Source organism: Notechis scutatus, chromosome 1 (genome assembly GCF_049901735.1).
Source record: "Notechis scutatus isolate UNSWTSFEM ecotype Mainland chromosome 1, rNotScu1.2, whole genome shotgun sequence".
Lineage (NCBI taxonomy): Eukaryota > Metazoa > Chordata > Lepidosauria > Squamata > Elapidae > Notechis > Notechis scutatus.
In genome coordinates this window covers 169,442,856-169,460,395 of record NC_142009.1, presented here as the reverse complement: position 1 = coordinate 169,460,395, position 17,540 = coordinate 169,442,856, and the positions used below count along the sequence as shown (strand labels likewise).

The 17,540-nt window shown below is 34.4% G+C and overlaps 1 protein-coding gene and 1 long non-coding RNA gene across 6 annotated transcripts in view; one reads left to right on the top strand and one right to left on the bottom strand.

The window, feature by feature from the left end:
* Nucleotides 1-17,540, bottom strand: part of LOC148133089 (uncharacterized) — a 147,528-nt gene that overhangs the window by 42,251 nt on the left and 87,737 nt on the right. The gene's annotated exons all lie outside the window — the stretch shown is intronic.
* PARD3B (par-3 family cell polarity regulator beta) overlaps nucleotides 1-17,540 on the top strand; it is a 926,621-nt gene that overhangs the window by 868,301 nt on the left and 40,780 nt on the right. The gene's annotated exons all lie outside the window — the stretch shown is intronic.

Sequence of the window (17,540 nt, the reverse complement as noted above, 5' to 3'; positions counted from 1 at the left end):
AAAGGTGAATTGAGTAATTCAACTTGTAGACTTGCATACATTTGTCCGTTTTTCCAAATCTGGAAATAATTCATTAATTCATGCTCATAATCACTCTGAGATTTGTTATAGTCATGTTCTTTCTCTTGAACACATTCATACACACCTATTGTCCAATCAATCTCTTCAATGCTACTGTACAAATTAATCTTCTCAGTTGGAAGCTTTTGTTTTCTGAAATCACCTTCCCATTTTCAATATTTCCCTTGAGATAGAATCAGATGCAGAGCTTGCAATTGCTTGCTCTTACAAGGTTATAGGCAGGTGTAGTAAGCTTCACAGCTGGTGTCTGTGTTTCATTCTCTCCTCTCACTGACCAATATTTGTATGTACACCTTAGCGATATATAGAATTAGTTGCTTATATTTCTCTCCTGGAAGTCAGTGGGTCCTTTGAAAATGTAATCTGAGATAATTGTGAGACACAGGACCTGCGTTCTTTTCTTTCCGTGGAATACAGTCTTCATTCATTATCCTTCCATGGAAAACCATCCAATGTGGAACTCTCCTTTTTCTTACTGAAATTAAAGGCCTTTTTAAAAAAGCTCTTTTCACTGATATCTGACTTTACTAATTTAACTTTCTGAAAGGTACATTTGAAAGACATTTTTTATCCCTACTTGATGGAGGAGGTTTATAAATCAATCTGGTGATCTACATGCAAAACATACATGTTCAGTCCCTAACGTTGTTGAATAGGTCTCTGAAAACGAGGAAAGGCATTTTTTTTTACAGATTAACAGTGTTGGAAAGGTGCTTGTAGGTCATCTAGCCCAACCCCCTGCCCAAGCAGGAGACCCTACACCCGGGGTGGGATTCAACCAGTGTAACAACCAGTTCGGTGAGCGCATGCAGTGTTTTCAACTCATCTTCTGCTGCGAGCCCTGTATGTAAAACAGCTGACACGTGGCAATCCGCTGTGCCGCGTGAAGCAGCTGAGCTGGAAAACCCAGAAATAAAGCACAGACTAGAGCCAGGGCAGGCAGGTGGGCCTAACAGCTGATCGTAGGAATGAATCGGTTCTCTCTCAGCTGATCTTCGAAGCTACTGGTTCGCCCAAACTGGTAGAATCCCACCCCTGCCTACACAATTTCTGACAAATGACAGTCCAGTCTCTTCTTGAAAGCTTCCAGTGATGAAACTCCCACAACTTCTGAAGGAAACTTCTGTTCCATTGGTTAATTGTTCTATCAAAAAAATTCTTGTTATTTCTAGGTTGAATCTCTCTTTCATCAGTTTCCATCCTTTTATTCCTTGTCTGTCCTTTGAGTGCTTTGGAAAATAGCTTGACCCCTTCCTCTCTGTGGCAGCTCCTCAAATATTGGAAGACTGCTACCATGTCTCCTATGGTCCTTCTCTTCACTAGACTAGCCATGCCCAGTTCCTGCAACTGTTCATCATGTTTTAGTCTCCAATCCCCTAATTATCTTGGATGCTCGTCTCTGCACTTTTTCTAGAGTCTCTACATCTTTTTTATAGTGTGGTGACCAAAACTGGATGCAGTAGTCTAGGTGTGGTCTTACTAAGGCTTTATAGAGTGGTATTAGTACCTCACTTGATCCCTCTGTTAATGCATTGGCTTTTTTGGCTGCCATCCTATGTATTTTTAAAGAATTTATTTACTCTTTGCGTATCACCCTTACTGTTTAACAATCTCATTCAAAGCAGCAGATAAAATACTAAAAGTGTAAAAGAAATCAACAGGCAAACAGAAACTTGTAGGTAAATAGCTAAGTTTTATAATACCCCATAGAAAGGAACTGAAATTTGTGTCTAGGTTGGATGCAGCCACAGGAAGGACTTTTCTCCCATATTCTAGCTATGAAGAAAATCTTCCTTCCAGATGTAAAGTGACAATACCAAATGGGAAGACTTTTTAAAAAATCATTTTAGTCCAAGATATTTTTGACATGATGTGAAACTTTTCCAAGAAGCAAACTGGAAATGAGTGCAGCTGTTAGGAAATGAATGTGAACAAACAGCTCCAATTAATACCTTTGTTTCTACACTGGGCTAAACAAGTTTGTAAATTCTTGAAAGACAATCAGTATATGATGCATTGCAGTAATCACATGTAATGACTATAGCATATTAAGAAATATTTAGTTCAGGTTAGTATATATAAGCCAATAAGAATATGGGATAAAGCTAAGAATCTCTTAAGTTGAGCTTGACTCCTGAGGACTTGATGGGCTCGGACATATAGGTTTTTTTTTTTTTAACATAGTATGGGAAGAGGTTGGTATTGACTTGTCCTGAATTTTTTTTTTAATCTTCCCTGCCTGTGATTTCCTGACAGTCTTCCAGTCAAGCATTAATAAGATCTGACCTGCTTCTCTTTCTGAGAAAAGAACTCAGCTACATAATACAAACTTGCAGAAAGTGTTACTGAATTGCTGGGGATGGATGTAAGAAAGCTGGAGGTCATTTTTTTCCCTGCAGCATCTCATTTGCATTTTGATATAGGATATGAAAGAAATAATGATCTTTCTCTAGACACCTGCTAACCTGCCGACTTAGAACTGCTGGTCACCTACTGCTAGCTGGCTAATGCTGAAATACAAGAATGACTTCCTATAGCAGTTTGAGATGCTATAATCCAGTTCAATTCATCATTTGCTGTTTTGTTCTGATAGAAAGGGAACAATTAGGTTGAAGTGTGAGGGGGGATAAATATCAGGATGTCATTGTACCAAACCTTCTAAGGCTTTTCCATGAATTATATAAGGCTAGTAGAAAACTTAGACCAGTTTTAGATCTAGATGATTAAAGCAGGAATGTTCATGGGTCACGAAAAGATCTAGTGCGTTATTAGTAAGGATCACCCACTATTTAGATTTGGTTTTGAAGCTATGAGCAACTTTCTTGCCAAGGCATATTTCAAACCTGTTCAATTATGAACTTTTTATCTCAGTGCTAAATACCCCTAATATCTGAATGGCCCTCCAGCAAAGATGGTCATGCCCACCCCCAGTTTAGCAAAGGAAGGAAAAGTCACGATATGTCATGTGACGACAACATGATGCTGCAAGTTTGACCACCACCCCCCCAGCCCTACAATGTTAATCCATGCTTTAAAGGAGATCTTCCTTTTAGAAACCTCTCTCTGCCCAAAGACTCCATCACAGGAATTCTTGGCATTAGCTCTGCAGTATCTTGACCAATCTCCCCTATCTTAGATCACCTGTGGAATTTGGTTTCGGAAGAAAAGGAGTTGATATGAAATTAAAGATGACCCTACTACTTCCTCTTTATTTCACTTATAATTCCTGGGATTTGTGGCCACTGAAGTGTAAGAGGAGATGTGAATGCAGTAGTAACAACAGAGACATCTTGGCTCACAAACTTCAGGTTATATGTCACCAAATCTTGAAGGTTCAGGTATCAAATGACCTCTCTCTAGGAATTTTATACTATTCTGTAGCAAGAAAATTTTGTTCAAATGTAAGAATAAACAACACTCTGAGCATTCCGATTCACATGTGTATGTATGTGTATGTGTGTATGAGTTAAGATCAAATCATTTTCACTTTACTTTAAAAGTATCCAAAGGAAACAGCTTTTGTCTTGATTTTTGTCTAGTACAGATTGCTTTTTTGTTTCTGGATTCACCAAATTCACATCCATTTTACTGACTCTGAGGGAAAAGTGCATTTTTAAAATTAATTATATCAAATAGTTCATATTAAATAATGCATTGCCATATAAATTATTCTTAATGAATCTACTTAGTTCCTGATTGTTACCGCTGTTTCTGATAGCTCATCAAGTCAAGGCAGTGATAGATTAAGTATGAAGAACCCTTTAGACTGAGAGGGGTAACATGCCAGTTTAAGAGAAGTTGCCTTTTAAGCAGAAAATACTTTTGATAAGTGACTTATCATAATTATAGAACTTTGCCACCTCGCATTATTGTGAAAGGTATTGAAAAGATAACAGCCTACCAGCAGGAGAAGAATAAGGTTGCAGCAAATGCTGTGAGGGCAACGAATTAAAGCAATCCCTGATGCAGGCTCAGCACGTAGGTTTTGTTAAAATTGTACAGAATGGGAAAAGCCAGAGGGAAAGTACCAATCAAGTATGAATCACTTCTAATGGTTTTGTTTTAAAATCTTATTTGCAACATAGATTAAAAATTCATTTCTAAAAGCCCAATAAGTAGTTATATCTCAACCAAAATTCGCATGTGGCCAGAGCAGTTCTGTTGGCTGTGATTAATTTTTCACTCATTGAGGTAGAGGACACTGGACTTCCTAAAAATGTTTTCATGTCTTGGGATTAAGCTGGATGATGTACCTTGGGATGAAATGAGCTGTGCATGTGCATCAAGAGCAAATAGTGCACTGCTGGCTTAATTCAAAAGCCAGCCACCAATCCCAAAACTCAGTACAATTGCAACACCGGATCCATCTGATGCGCTCTGTATTTTTCCCCTACTGTAGGATAAACTAGGCATGATGCTTATTTAAGAGCATATATTTTTTTAAAGAACAAACATTAAATTTCAGCTTTATAAGTAGTAAAGTGTGAGTTTGTGACCAGCCCCAATTCAAATAGTGCATACAGATCAGATTTTTTTTCTTTTTTTTCTTTGAAGTCCTCCCTTCCACATGGAGACTTTCCTTCTTGGCAGGTAGTTGGTTATGGTTAGAGAATGCAATGTTAACTCAAGCAGCAGTGTGAAAGGTTCATGTCAATATTTAAACCTGTTAAATTCAGTGTGTTGTCTTATTAAAGCATTTAAGCTCATGTCTGATAGCCCTCAGTCTTCCTGTTTTTATAATTAATTCTCCCTTACTCTCTCTATCAGTTTTAATAGCCATAGTTATTTTTTTTTAAAGGAACTACAAAAGTGATGCTTGGGGTATGATAAGGTAATTTATCCATTGAGCCTCAATCCTGATAATTATCCATTTGAGTATGACATCCTGATTACTATTATCTGATTTTCTGGATACTTTTGAAATTAAACAAGTTGGTTTAATTTTAAAAGTTCCAACTTGGTGCCCTACAGATATCTGGTACTATAGTTATATGTTTTCTAGCCATCATAGGAGTTGTAATCTAATCATTCTGGAGGGTACCAGACTAGGAAAGGTTAAATCAAAACAAAACAGTCAAATAAAAATAGAGTGGTAGAACATTGACAATTTAGGTGAACAATTTTATGTGGTTTAGAATTCCAATTAGAATGAAATGACTCTTGAGCTCCTCTACTCCAAAAAATACAACAAACAGGGATCATTTATTCTTCTTTAAAATGAAGCAGTCTGTAATTAGCAAGTTGCTTTAAAAAAAAAAAAAGCCAGTCACTTTTATTCTGAAAGGGATTCTTTTTTAAAAGGAGCAGAGAAGGTCACAAGGTCAAATCATAAGTCATGGAGTGCAGCTGTCCAACTATATCAGCAATCTCCAAGGGAGAAACAGAAGAAATTTTAGGAAGGAGAGGAGAATCCACTCTTGTATCAGTGAGAGCTTATTTTAAAACCAAATAACCTCTCAAAAAGCCTTAAAAACAATTATCAAGACTGACTGCTTCAGAAATGTGGATTAAGATTAGAAATGAACCCCCCAAAATAAATTATTATTATTTGTTCTATTTAGCTATTCGTTCTTGCTCTGAAGGATTTACTGATATAAACTGCATGTTTTAAAAGATTTCCCTTTTAAGCTAAATAGCTGAGTAAATTTTAGAAAGTAATATTTCCTTTAATTGATAACAACCACAAAAGGACAAGTAGTATGAGAAAATTTGCATGTGTTTGACATAAGGCCTTCTTGAGAAGTAGCATATGGTTTAGGAAGTATAATAAAACATAATGGAAAAGGAAAAACAATTTTTAGAAGACCCAGTCATACTATATTGGATTAGATTCTACAATAGTTCATTAATTTCCATGCCTAGTTAAAGGACATAGCTTAATTTTTAGCTTTTTTAGCTAAGACTGAAGTACATAGAACATAAGAAGTAAATTGTGACTGTCATTTCCAATGCTCAATGACAGCTTCCTACAAGACAATGGGAAAGCTGGCAGGGAAGGTCATGAGTTGCTCTGGTAAGTCTCTCCACAGTTCTGTGTTTGTTCCATGGTGGCCATTTGTACATTCCCATGCATATCTCCTGACCTATGCTGCACCCCCATGTTTAATCTGTGCGTTGCCTCTCATGCAGCCCTTTGCATTCCTACATACTATTACTGACTTGTGCCACATCTTGTGCACCCTTTAACAGATTAACAGAGTTGGAAGGGAACTTGTAGGTCACCTAATCAAGGATCTTGGAGTTCTCATCTCTGATGATCTAAGTGCTAGATCCCACTGTAACAACATTGCCAAAAAGACTTTAAGAGTTGTTAACCTAATCACGCGAAGCTTTTTCTCTGGTAATATTGTACTACTAATTAGAGCATACAAAACATTTGCTAGACCAATTGTTTTTTTCTTTTTCTTTAAAACAAAATATTTTTATTGAGTATACACATTAAAACATTGAACGTGGTGGTCTTCTTTGACATACATTTCTGTCATTACATATTGCATTTAGAAAACATAAAAAGGTTATGTACATTTATACACCCACATATATATACATACGTACCTTTTAACTTTATAGTTTTTAGTTTTATCTTATTATTTCTCAAACATGAGGTCCCTCACATCTTCCCTATTTCACCTTTAATTCTTATTTCCATTTTGTGAACTTCCTTTCATGTCCATCCAGTGACAAAATTTATTCCATATTTTATGGTATTCTGACTCATCTTGATCTTTCAATTCTAGTGTCAACCTATCCATTTCAGTGCATTGTAATATCTTATTAATCGTCTCATCCTCCCTAGGGATTTCTCTTGCTTTGCAATTTTGGGCCAATATAATTCTTGCTGCTGTGATTACATGTATAAGTATCAGCTTTGCTAAATTTCTCTTCCATTATTCCCAGTAAGAATATCTCAGGTTTGTAGCTAATTTTCAACCCCGTCATTTCCTCTAGCCATGACCAAATTCTAAACTAGAATTCCTGGGCCTTTTTACAGGACCACCATATGTGATAATATGTGCCCCATTCTTTCAGACATTTCCAACAATTGCGTGATTGATTTTGGCTAGTCTTGCTGACTGGAGATGCCACCTGTCAAACATCTTGTACAAGTTTTCCTTGTAAGCTGTAGCTAGTTTAATCTTTTTATTTCGCTCCCAAATTTGCTGCCATTGATCCAAATTTATGTTGTGTCGCAAGTGCCTAGCCCAGGTCACCATCATTTCTTTGACTTACATTTTATAGTCAAGTAAGTATCTATAAATTTTCTTTATTTGTTTGGCCTCTGGTCCTGTTAAGATTTTATCTAGTGCTGAATCTTGTAGATTGATTTTTTGTCTTTTTCATACCTTGACTGTATTTGGAGGTAGGCCCACCATTCCAGAGCTACTCCTTGTTTTAATTTCTGTCTCTGTTTTAGTTGGCCCTCCTCATTTATAATATCCTTATATGTAATTGCTTTTGTCTGGTTATATAGGTTTGGATATACTATTGCTTCTAGTGATGATAGCCAGCCTGGTATTTCCATATAATTTTGAAGTTTTATTTTATTCCAGATCAAAATTAAGGCTTGTCGAATTTTATGCCTTAAGAACTATTGATGGGCCATATTTCTGCTGGATCACAAATATGTGTGCCAGCCCTATTGTAGGTCATGCCCTTCTAGATATAAAAGTCTTTTATTTTGTAGGTTGATCCAGTCTCTGATCCAGGTCAATGCTGCCACCTGATAATATAATTCCCATTCTGGATAACCAAATCCTCCTCTTTCTTCTGTGTCTTGTAGTAGTTTCAATTTAATCCTGGGCCTCTTTCCCTGCCATGCAAAATTTAACATCAATTTGTTCAGATCTTTAAATAATTTTTTATCTAATTTTATTGGTATGTTTTGAAACAGGAATATGACTTTAGGTAATATATTCATTTTAATTGCTGATATTCTTCCTAATAGTGAAAGAGATTGTTCCAACTTTCTAGGTCCTCTTTTATTTTTTTCAGTAGTTTCTCATAATTATCTTCTTTGATCATTGAACACCATGCTGAAATATTAATTCCTAGGTATTTTATTTTCTGGACTATTTAGATATCTAAATTTTTGGCTAATTTTTTTTTAATTGGTCATATTTTTGGCTATTATTTTCATTTTATCTTTGTTTACTTTCAGACCTCACCATATTTCTCAAGCATTTCTATTAGTTTTGGGCACATTTGCTCAGCATCTTCCATGATAAACACTAGATCATCCATGAATGCTTCAATTTAAAAAAATTCTTTTTAAATTATGTCTTCATTTATCCAGGCCATATCGATTCTTGACCAGGATTTGTGAGGATTAGAATAGAAGGTGAATTTAGCTTCTCCTGGGTTTAAGGTTCTCCATAGGTCTAACAAATTTAGTTCATCCGACATTGCAAAAAAGGTTTTGGGTAATATATTCCTTTTATGTTTATTTTTTTGATCACTAGCATAATCTTTTTTAATGTCCACTATTGCATTATAGTCACCAATTAAATATACATTATCATTCCCTATTTCTATAATTTTGTCGTGCACATTTTTATAGAACTCACTTTGGTTTTTGTTCGGCACATATATAACAATTAGTAATATATATATATTTCCCTATTGTTAATTTAACTATCAATATTCTTCTTTTTGTATCTGTGTATACTGGTTTAACGATTATCCCTTCTTTAATGTATACTGCCATTCCTTCTTTTTTCTATTCTGCTAATGCTAAATAAACTTTCCCCAATTTATTACACTGTAAATATCTCACATCTTGTTTTTTAATGTGCACCTCTTGGAGGCACACAATATCCATTTTTTGTTTGACTAATTTGGAAAATATTTCTTTTCTTTTCGATGGTGAGTTTAGGCCATTCACATTAATAAATATTAGTTTCAGTTCTTCTTCCATTTTTTATTTTTGTTCCAGTTGCTGCCTTCTATTTGTCCTGGTTTCTCTTTTAGTCCTCGTTCTTACTCCTCCTCCTTCTAGATGTTCTTTCTCCTTGTTATTCTTCTTTTCTTGCTCTTTGTCTTTGGTCTCCTGCCGTTGTTCATCTTGACTCACCGATTCTAATTCCTCTTTGCTACTATATTTTTCCTCTGGTCCAACTAGCTGGTCATGGAGAACTTAGGCCTTTTCCAAACTGTCAATTTTGATCTTTTTATCATTCCAGGAGACCAGCATTCCCTCCAGAGTAATCCATCAGAATAGAATATTTTTCTTGTTTAATTGGGTCATTAGAAACCAGTAGTCCTTCCATTGTTCGTGGACTCTTCTAGGGATTTGTTTCAATGTGGTTATTTCTTTCCCTTTGTAGATCATTGGCTTTTCCCTTGTGATCTTATATGTGATGTCCCTGACTTTTTTACGGGCAAATCTTATGTGTACTTCTCTATGGCATCTAGCATAGGTTGCATACAGTCTGTAGACATCATCTAATTCATTTAAAATTTCTTGCTTATCCCACTGAAGGGTTTCTGCAATCAGTTCCACCATCAACATCCCCAGGTCCTCTTCCTTTGTCTCTGTTATGTTCTGGAACCTCAGGAAGAATGAGGCCCAATCCATCTCTAAATGTATCAAGGATTCTTCCAGATCTTTATTCAGCCCTGTCACCTTCTGGTCCACCATTTCTAGTTTTTTCTCGGTTTGTTCCATTCTATTTTCAATTGTTTTTATTCTTTCCTCATTTTTCTGGATTGCTTCTTGGATTGAGCCCATCCTATCAAGTTTATGTATCTCTGTTTTCATCTCTTCCATTTCCGATTTTATTTCTCCATGGTTTTTTGACATTTTCATGGAGTTTAACCATCGTTTCCTGCATTGTCTGCATACTGGGGGTGGTATTCGCTTTTTCAGTGGTAAGCATTCCTTCAATTAGTCATTGGCTTGATGTGGATGGGCTAGATAGTGTGGCTTTCTTTCCTGTCTTCAGTGTTGTGATGCTGGTCATCTCTTTTATAATTTTATACTGTTCTCCTAGATTTTATATATGCTCCCCAAATTACCATCCAGTTTAATTAATATGCTCTATACTATGAATTCTATGGTTTATACTGCTCTCTTTCTATTCTATATAATTCTATTTTTCAGGGTAGATATCAATAAATATTAATAACTGTTATCAAATAGTACTAGTAATTAATAATAACTACAATAAATATTAATAAATATAATTAATACCAATTAAATAATAAGTAATAAATTCACCAAGTATTAATAAATACAGTAAATACAATAAATGCAGTTAATAGTTAATAGATAATAATAAATATAAGTAAGTCAATACACAAAGAATGGACACTAAACCCACAAATCTTAAAAGAAAAAGAATATATCCAAAAGATTTCAAAAGAATTGGAGCTATTCTTTAAGGATAATAAAAAACAACTTACCTTATTACAAAATTTGTTGGACACTATGAAAGCATATTTAAGGGGGATAAGGATAGCCTACATTGCAAAAGGAAACAAAGAAAAATGGGAAAATCATAGTACACTATCTGAGGAAATTAAAGATTTAGAAGAAAAATTTCAAATGGAACCTGGGAAAGAACAAATTAAAAATAAATTGGCCTTAGCAGAACATAAATTGAATATTTTGGATCAAGAAGAATTGGCAAGAAATTGAATATTTTGGATCAAGAAAAAATTGGCAAGACAAAATTATTTTGAACATGCAAACAAGCCAGGGAGATGGTTGGCCTATAAATTAAAAGAAAGAGAAAAAAGAATAATATACCAGTTACAAGATGAGAATGGAATTGTGGAAACCAATGTTGATAAGAAAAGAAAATTACACAATAATTTTTTGAAAACCTTTATAGAGAGAAAGGAAAAAATGAAAGGAAAAATAAATGATTATTTAAAAGGAGAAACTATGTCTCCATTAATTGAAAAAAAGGGAATTATTAAATAAGGAAATAATACTAATTGAATTAAAAGAAGCAATCTGAAAACAAAAAAACAATAAGACTGCAGGATCAGATGGATTGCCAGGGGAAGTTTATAAGAACTTGGAAGAGTCGATAGAAATATTATTATTGGAAATTTGCAATGAGGTTTTGATAGGGGCAAAGCTATCAGAATCATGGAAGAAGGCATATATTACCTTGATTCCAAAAGAGGGTACTGATATTCAACAAATTAAGAATTATAGACCAATCTCTCTTTTAAATGCCAATTATAAAATATTTATGAATATTGTGGCAAAAAGGCTGAAAAAATTATTAAATGAAGATATACATGCAGATCAAAATGGATTTCTCTCAATGAGATAAATAAGAAATAGTAATAGTAAACAAGAATAGTAATTAATATATTGAAGGCACATCCAGGAAGACAAGCAGCTCTTGTCTTTCTGGATGCCCAAAAAGCTTTTGATAACATGAACTGGGAATTTATGATTCAACAAATTAAAACTATGAAATTCAGAGAGAGATTTGAGAAGATGATAGAATCAATTTATTCCACACAAAATGCAAATGTAATAATAAATGGGGAGATGACAAATCCATTTAAGATAATGAAAGGAGTCAGGCAGGGTTGTCCACTGTCACCTCTACTTTTTATCCTGATTCTAGAGACATTATTAATAAGAATTATATCAAATATCGAAATAAAAGGAACCCAAATTAAACAAGAAGACTACAAGTTACAAGCATTCACAGACGATATGGTATTTTTTATTGAGGACCCACTAGAATCTGGACCTATATTGCTGCAAGAGATAGAGAAATTTTGGGAGATAGCGGGCCTTAAAATTAATAAGGAAAAGAGCACTTAGAGAAAAAGAAACATCAGAATATTATAAGAGTTGGAACTGTTGGTATGATTGGATAGAACGAAGATAGATAATATAATAATAAATAACAATAAACTGTAAAGGAGGATAAACTATAACTGTAGTAACTATATACTCGCACTAAAGTTTAATTGTAAATATGACACCAATAATGATACAAATAAGGAACTACAAACTGTCGATAATGGAATTGTCTTTTATTTGTTTTTCTTGTTTTTCATTATTTTTCTATGTTGTGTATGTATGTTGTTCGTTTATTTTAATTGTAAAATCAATAAAGTTTATTTTAAAAAAAAATAACAAGGAAAAAAGCAAAATGCTAGTCAAAAATTTAACTGTGAAAGAGAAAGGAGAATTAGAAGAAAGATTGGGGCTCCAAATTGTAAAAAAGGTAAAATATTTAGGCATTTGGTTAAGGGCAAGATGTTCAGCACTAAAAAAGGATAATTATATAAAATTAATACAACAAATTGGAATGACCTGGATAGATGGGGGACAGCTTTCATTATTAGGGAAAATTAGACAGCTTTCATTATTAGGGAAAATTTAGACAGCTTTCATTATTAGGGAAAATTGCAACAATCAAAATGAATATTCTACCCAAATTACTTTACTTATTTCAAACAATCCCCATAAAATTAGATAAATTTTTTAAAAAGACTTAAATAAAATAACCACAAAATTTGTATGGTCAGGGAAAAAAGCATGGATAAAATTAATTTATTTACAGGATAGTAGAAGTAGACGTGGCTTTGGACTTACTATAAAGCAGCATTTTTAGTTTGGATTAGGGAATGGATTAACTTAAACAATAGGAGAATTTTGACCTTGGAAGGACATGATATTCAGATGTGGTGGCATTCCTTCATATGGAATGCCAGAAATAAGAAACGCCTACCCTTCCATAGACATATCTTACGAGATTCACTGATACAGACCTTAGAGGAAATTAGAAAAAGAACATTATATTAAAATCCCAGGCTGGCTATCTACTATGGAGGCAATGATCCACCCCAAACACATTGGATATTGGTAAAATGGCCAGATATAATCAGATTTTGGACAACCAAGGTATATTAAAAAGTAACCAAGAATTAAAAACACAGGGAATAACTATAGACTTGTGGCCATATCTCCAGTTGCAATCGCATTATAAAAAAGACTTAGAGGAATATGGATTTGAATTGGATGCAACTCAATTAGATGAATTATTGTTGGGATTGGAAGAGAAATAACTATCAAAAATATACAATTTTTTATTAAATTTTGACCTAGAAGAGGAGATAGCAAAAGGGCCAATGTTAGCCTGGGGCAAAAATTTTGGATATAATATTAAATTAGAGGATTGGGAAAAAATGTGGAATAAAAATTATACTCTACCAAAATCTGCCTCATATAAAGAGAATCAATACAAGAAGTTTTACTATTGACATTTAGCCCCAGCAAGACTTGCACAGATGTATCCCAACTTAAACCCTAACTGTTGGAAATGCAAAAAAGCCCAAGGTACCTTCTTCCATGTCTGATGGTTATGCCTGGAAATCAAAAAATATTGGATCAAAATATAAAAATGTCTAAATGAAATCACCCATTGTCGAACAGAGTTGAAGCCTGAATTGTTTTTCCTGGGAATTATTAAGCGTAAATACTCCAAAAAGATCAATATTTGATTATACATATTATTATGGCAACAAACATAGCACTAGCACAAGCTTGGAAAATGTCTACTATGCCATCAGTCTGTTTAATAATTCAAAAAAAAATTGAATGTGCAGAAATGGATAGACTCACCATAGAACTGAATAACAAGGAAGACTCAGATTACTATGTAATTTGGAACAATTGGAACAATACAGTAGAAATAGGAAAGGTATAGGTTAAAAATAAACTATAAGCTTCGTATATCTGTATGATTAATTAGAACCTTTTGAAACGTATTAATATTTGGAATGTATAAATATAGCCAACATTTTTTTTGTATTATCAGAGAACAATGGTGAATTGTATCAACCTATTTTTCTTTTTATAGACATATTTGTATTTTAATATTTTAATTTCAATAAAGGCTTTTTTGAAAATAAAAAAAATCTTTTTAAATTTCTAACCCTTTTTAAATTTCTAATCCTAATCTGAGGCTCTTTCCAAATTATCCTTGCTAATACTTCCAGTGTAAATATGAATAATAACGGTGAAAGTGGACACCCTTGTCTTGTGCCTTTCTGTATATTAAAGTTATTTGTCCCTTCTCCGTTTATTATTATTCTGGCTTCTTGTTTTGAGTATATTGCCATGATTATGTTTACGATTTTTTTTCCAATGTCCATATATTTTAATTGCTGTAATAGGAACAGCCAATTAACATTATCAAAGGCTTTCTGAGCATCAAGAAACAGTAGTGTTACTTGACATTTGCTATGTGATTCATAAAATTCAAGAATATCCAGGATTGTCCTTATATTATATTTGGTTTGTCTTTTCGGCAAAAAGCCATTTTGGTCACTATGAATAAATTCGTCTAGATAATTTTTGAATCTCTCAGCTATAATTGTTGTGAAGATCTTGTAATCAGCATTCATGAAAGATATTGGTCTATAATTTTGGATCCATGTCTGGTCTGTGCCATTATTTGTATCAATATGATATTTCTGTCTAGGATTTTGGTATTTTTGCCTCTTCTAGGACTGCATTAAAGACTTCCAGTAGGGGTCGACTCAGAATATTTTGTTTTTTCTTTATACAGCTCTGCTAGTATTCCATCTGGACCAGGCGCCTTATTGTTTTTTTGTTCATCAATTGCCTTGGTGATTTCAGACATTATAATTTCCTCATTTAGCATCATTTTTATTTCCTCTGGAATTTTTGGTTGTTCCGCTTTTCTTAACATGTCATAATCTTTTCTTCTGAGTATCCTTCATTTTTCATATAGAGTTTCTCATAGAACCTCTGGGCGATTTCCTTCTTGTTATTCTAATCATAATGCATCTTTCCTTCTTCATCCTGTAATTTGTTAATCCTTTGGGGAAGATCACCGTCGTTTCCAGTTCTTTGTTGGTCAAGGTTAATTTTTCATTTATCTCCTCTATCCTCTTTTCTTCTTTGTCCATTCTTTGTCCCACTTCTAACAATTTCTGTTCGTTCTTGGTGATTTGTTGCTGGAAGGCTTCAAACTTCCCATCCATTGTCTGCATTTTTTCTTTTAATTCTCCTGTCTCATTTCTTACCTTTGGTCAAAATTAAGGGCAGATGCTGAAAGGGACAAGATCCTATATTGTAGATGAGCTCATCCTACATGAATAGCTCCTCTTGGAAATGCAAGGGAGGAACAACAAATACAAAGGATATATTGTACCTCCTAGAATATATTAATGTCTAATCCCACTTCAGTTCTTTGAGATTTGGATGGCTCTTATCCTATGGGAACAGGAGGATGATATTATAGCAGTATGGATTAAGTTTGGCCAGTGACTGATTTGAAATAAAATCTCCCTCAAAGGCCAATAAATTCAGCTAATATATATTATGACAGGGAGGGGGAAATCAATTACCATTTTGCTTGAGTAACAACAACCTTATTATGCCGATTTCTTTCCTTCTGCAACATCTCTAATGATTGATTCTCATTTCAAAGCTTAATATTTAGTTGTGAAATAAATTGATCTGCCCAAATATTTTTTTCTTCTGTTCAATCATGTCCAATTCTTGGAGACTGCCTGAATCAAGTTTTCTTGTCAACATTTTTCAGAAGTGGTTTGTCCTTGCCTGCTTCCAAGGGATGAGAGAGAATGACTAGTCCAAGATTACCCAACTGGCTTTCTGCCCAAAGGAGGACTAGAACTCACAGTCTCTTGATTTTTATCCTGATGCCTTAACCATTATACTACCCTGGCGTTATCTTCTCCTTTTCCCAAATAATAATCTATATTAAAAGGCATTTTGTGCAGGGGAGGGAAGAATTAAAAGCAGCATGGGATGCATGGTAAACCATCATCAGAATAGATTGGACAATATCCTGACCACTAGACCTGATACAAAAGTTGATAAAAATTAAAATCAGAATTTCGTTGTTTGAATTTCAAATGCTTCCATGAGTTTAAAGTTACTAGGACCTTCTGGGATTTTTTTTAGATTTTAAGAAAAACAGTTGGTTTAAATTGTAATCTCAATGTTGTGCTATAACATGTTAAGAGCCCTTGTGTATGGCATTGTATCAATGCTCATAATTGGTACAAATTAAAAAAAGCTGAAAAGTCTTTTAATGTCTGCAACATATGATTTTGTGCTGTTCCTTTTGTTTGTGAAAAATTGCAAAAGCCATTTTATCCAGTTACACGTGATTAACATTTTCTCCCGTACTATTAACTTTCCCCCTTTTAAAATGAATGTAGCTTTTCACTTCTGATTTTGCCTTGGAAGATTGAAATCTGCACAGTCCAGTGTGATTCTTGAGTAAATGTTAGTTTTTAAAGAGTTAATTTCCCCCCTCCCCCATGAACCATGTCATAAAAGGGAAGAGGAAGTCATGAAGCCTTGATCCAAGAGGAGTGGAGGAAGGCTGCATTTGCAGGGCAGAACCCTTGACAGGGAAGTGAGAAATAACCTTAAATGGAGAGCAGTTATTCAGGCCAGCATCCTCCCTGCACCAAGTAATTGATATCCGGTACTTTTCAACAGCTGAAAAAACAGCAGAACATTCTCAACACAGCATAACAGCCATTGGAAGTGAGAGGAAGGAGAGTGTTATCCTTGAAGAAAATGAGCTGCCTACCAGTTGTGTTCCACTTCAAAGTTAATTTCATACCGAGAATGAGGACTGCATATTCAGCAATATTTTTTTAAGGCTGTGTTCTAGAAATTGGTGGCATACCATCATCTGTGGAATCGAAATCAAATACATATGAATCAGAGTGACTCCTGATATAAGGAGCATCCAAGGAATCTGGAGTGTGTCATGGGACATCAAATGGAAGCATTTCCAGGGGAAATAAGCTGGGGAAATAAGCATTTCCTGGGGAAATAAAGGGATAAGAAACAAATTTTGGCCAGCACAGGTAATCTCAGTAGGATTTCACAGTTGAAACTCAATGCAATCTTTTTATTTTTTCATTTGAATCAAAGTGTCAGCAGCAATGATTTTATAAGATAACATTTGACATTATCAATTTTCATTTTGGGAGGAAACAGTATTCTTTTCCAAGTATAAGAGAACTATTTTTATTAAAATAGTTGAGAAACAAATGTGAGAAACAAATGTGAAAAACAAACATTGTGCACTTGATGTGATAGCATCCCAAACCTAATAAGAAAAAAAATAGGTCATATAGAATCACCAGCCTTTAACTATTCCCATTGCTCATTAAAATGGAATCAGCACAAAAAAAACACCCAAAGATCATCTTACATTTATCTAGCAATCTCTGAGCATTCTGAAATAGCCCATTGGGGGCTTGACCTGCATTAGCTGCTAAGGATATCTGTCAGACAGCTGAGGTAACAGGTATGGGGAGAAAAAGAGGGGGGTGGGAAATTGAAGGAGTGGGGAACCCACCTGCAATTGTGAAGAAGCCTTTTTGTATGACCCGGGACATTCTGGAGTAGAAAAGCCATTATGAGGGAGGAGGGAAAGTCTTATATGAGCTCAAATACTTGCAGG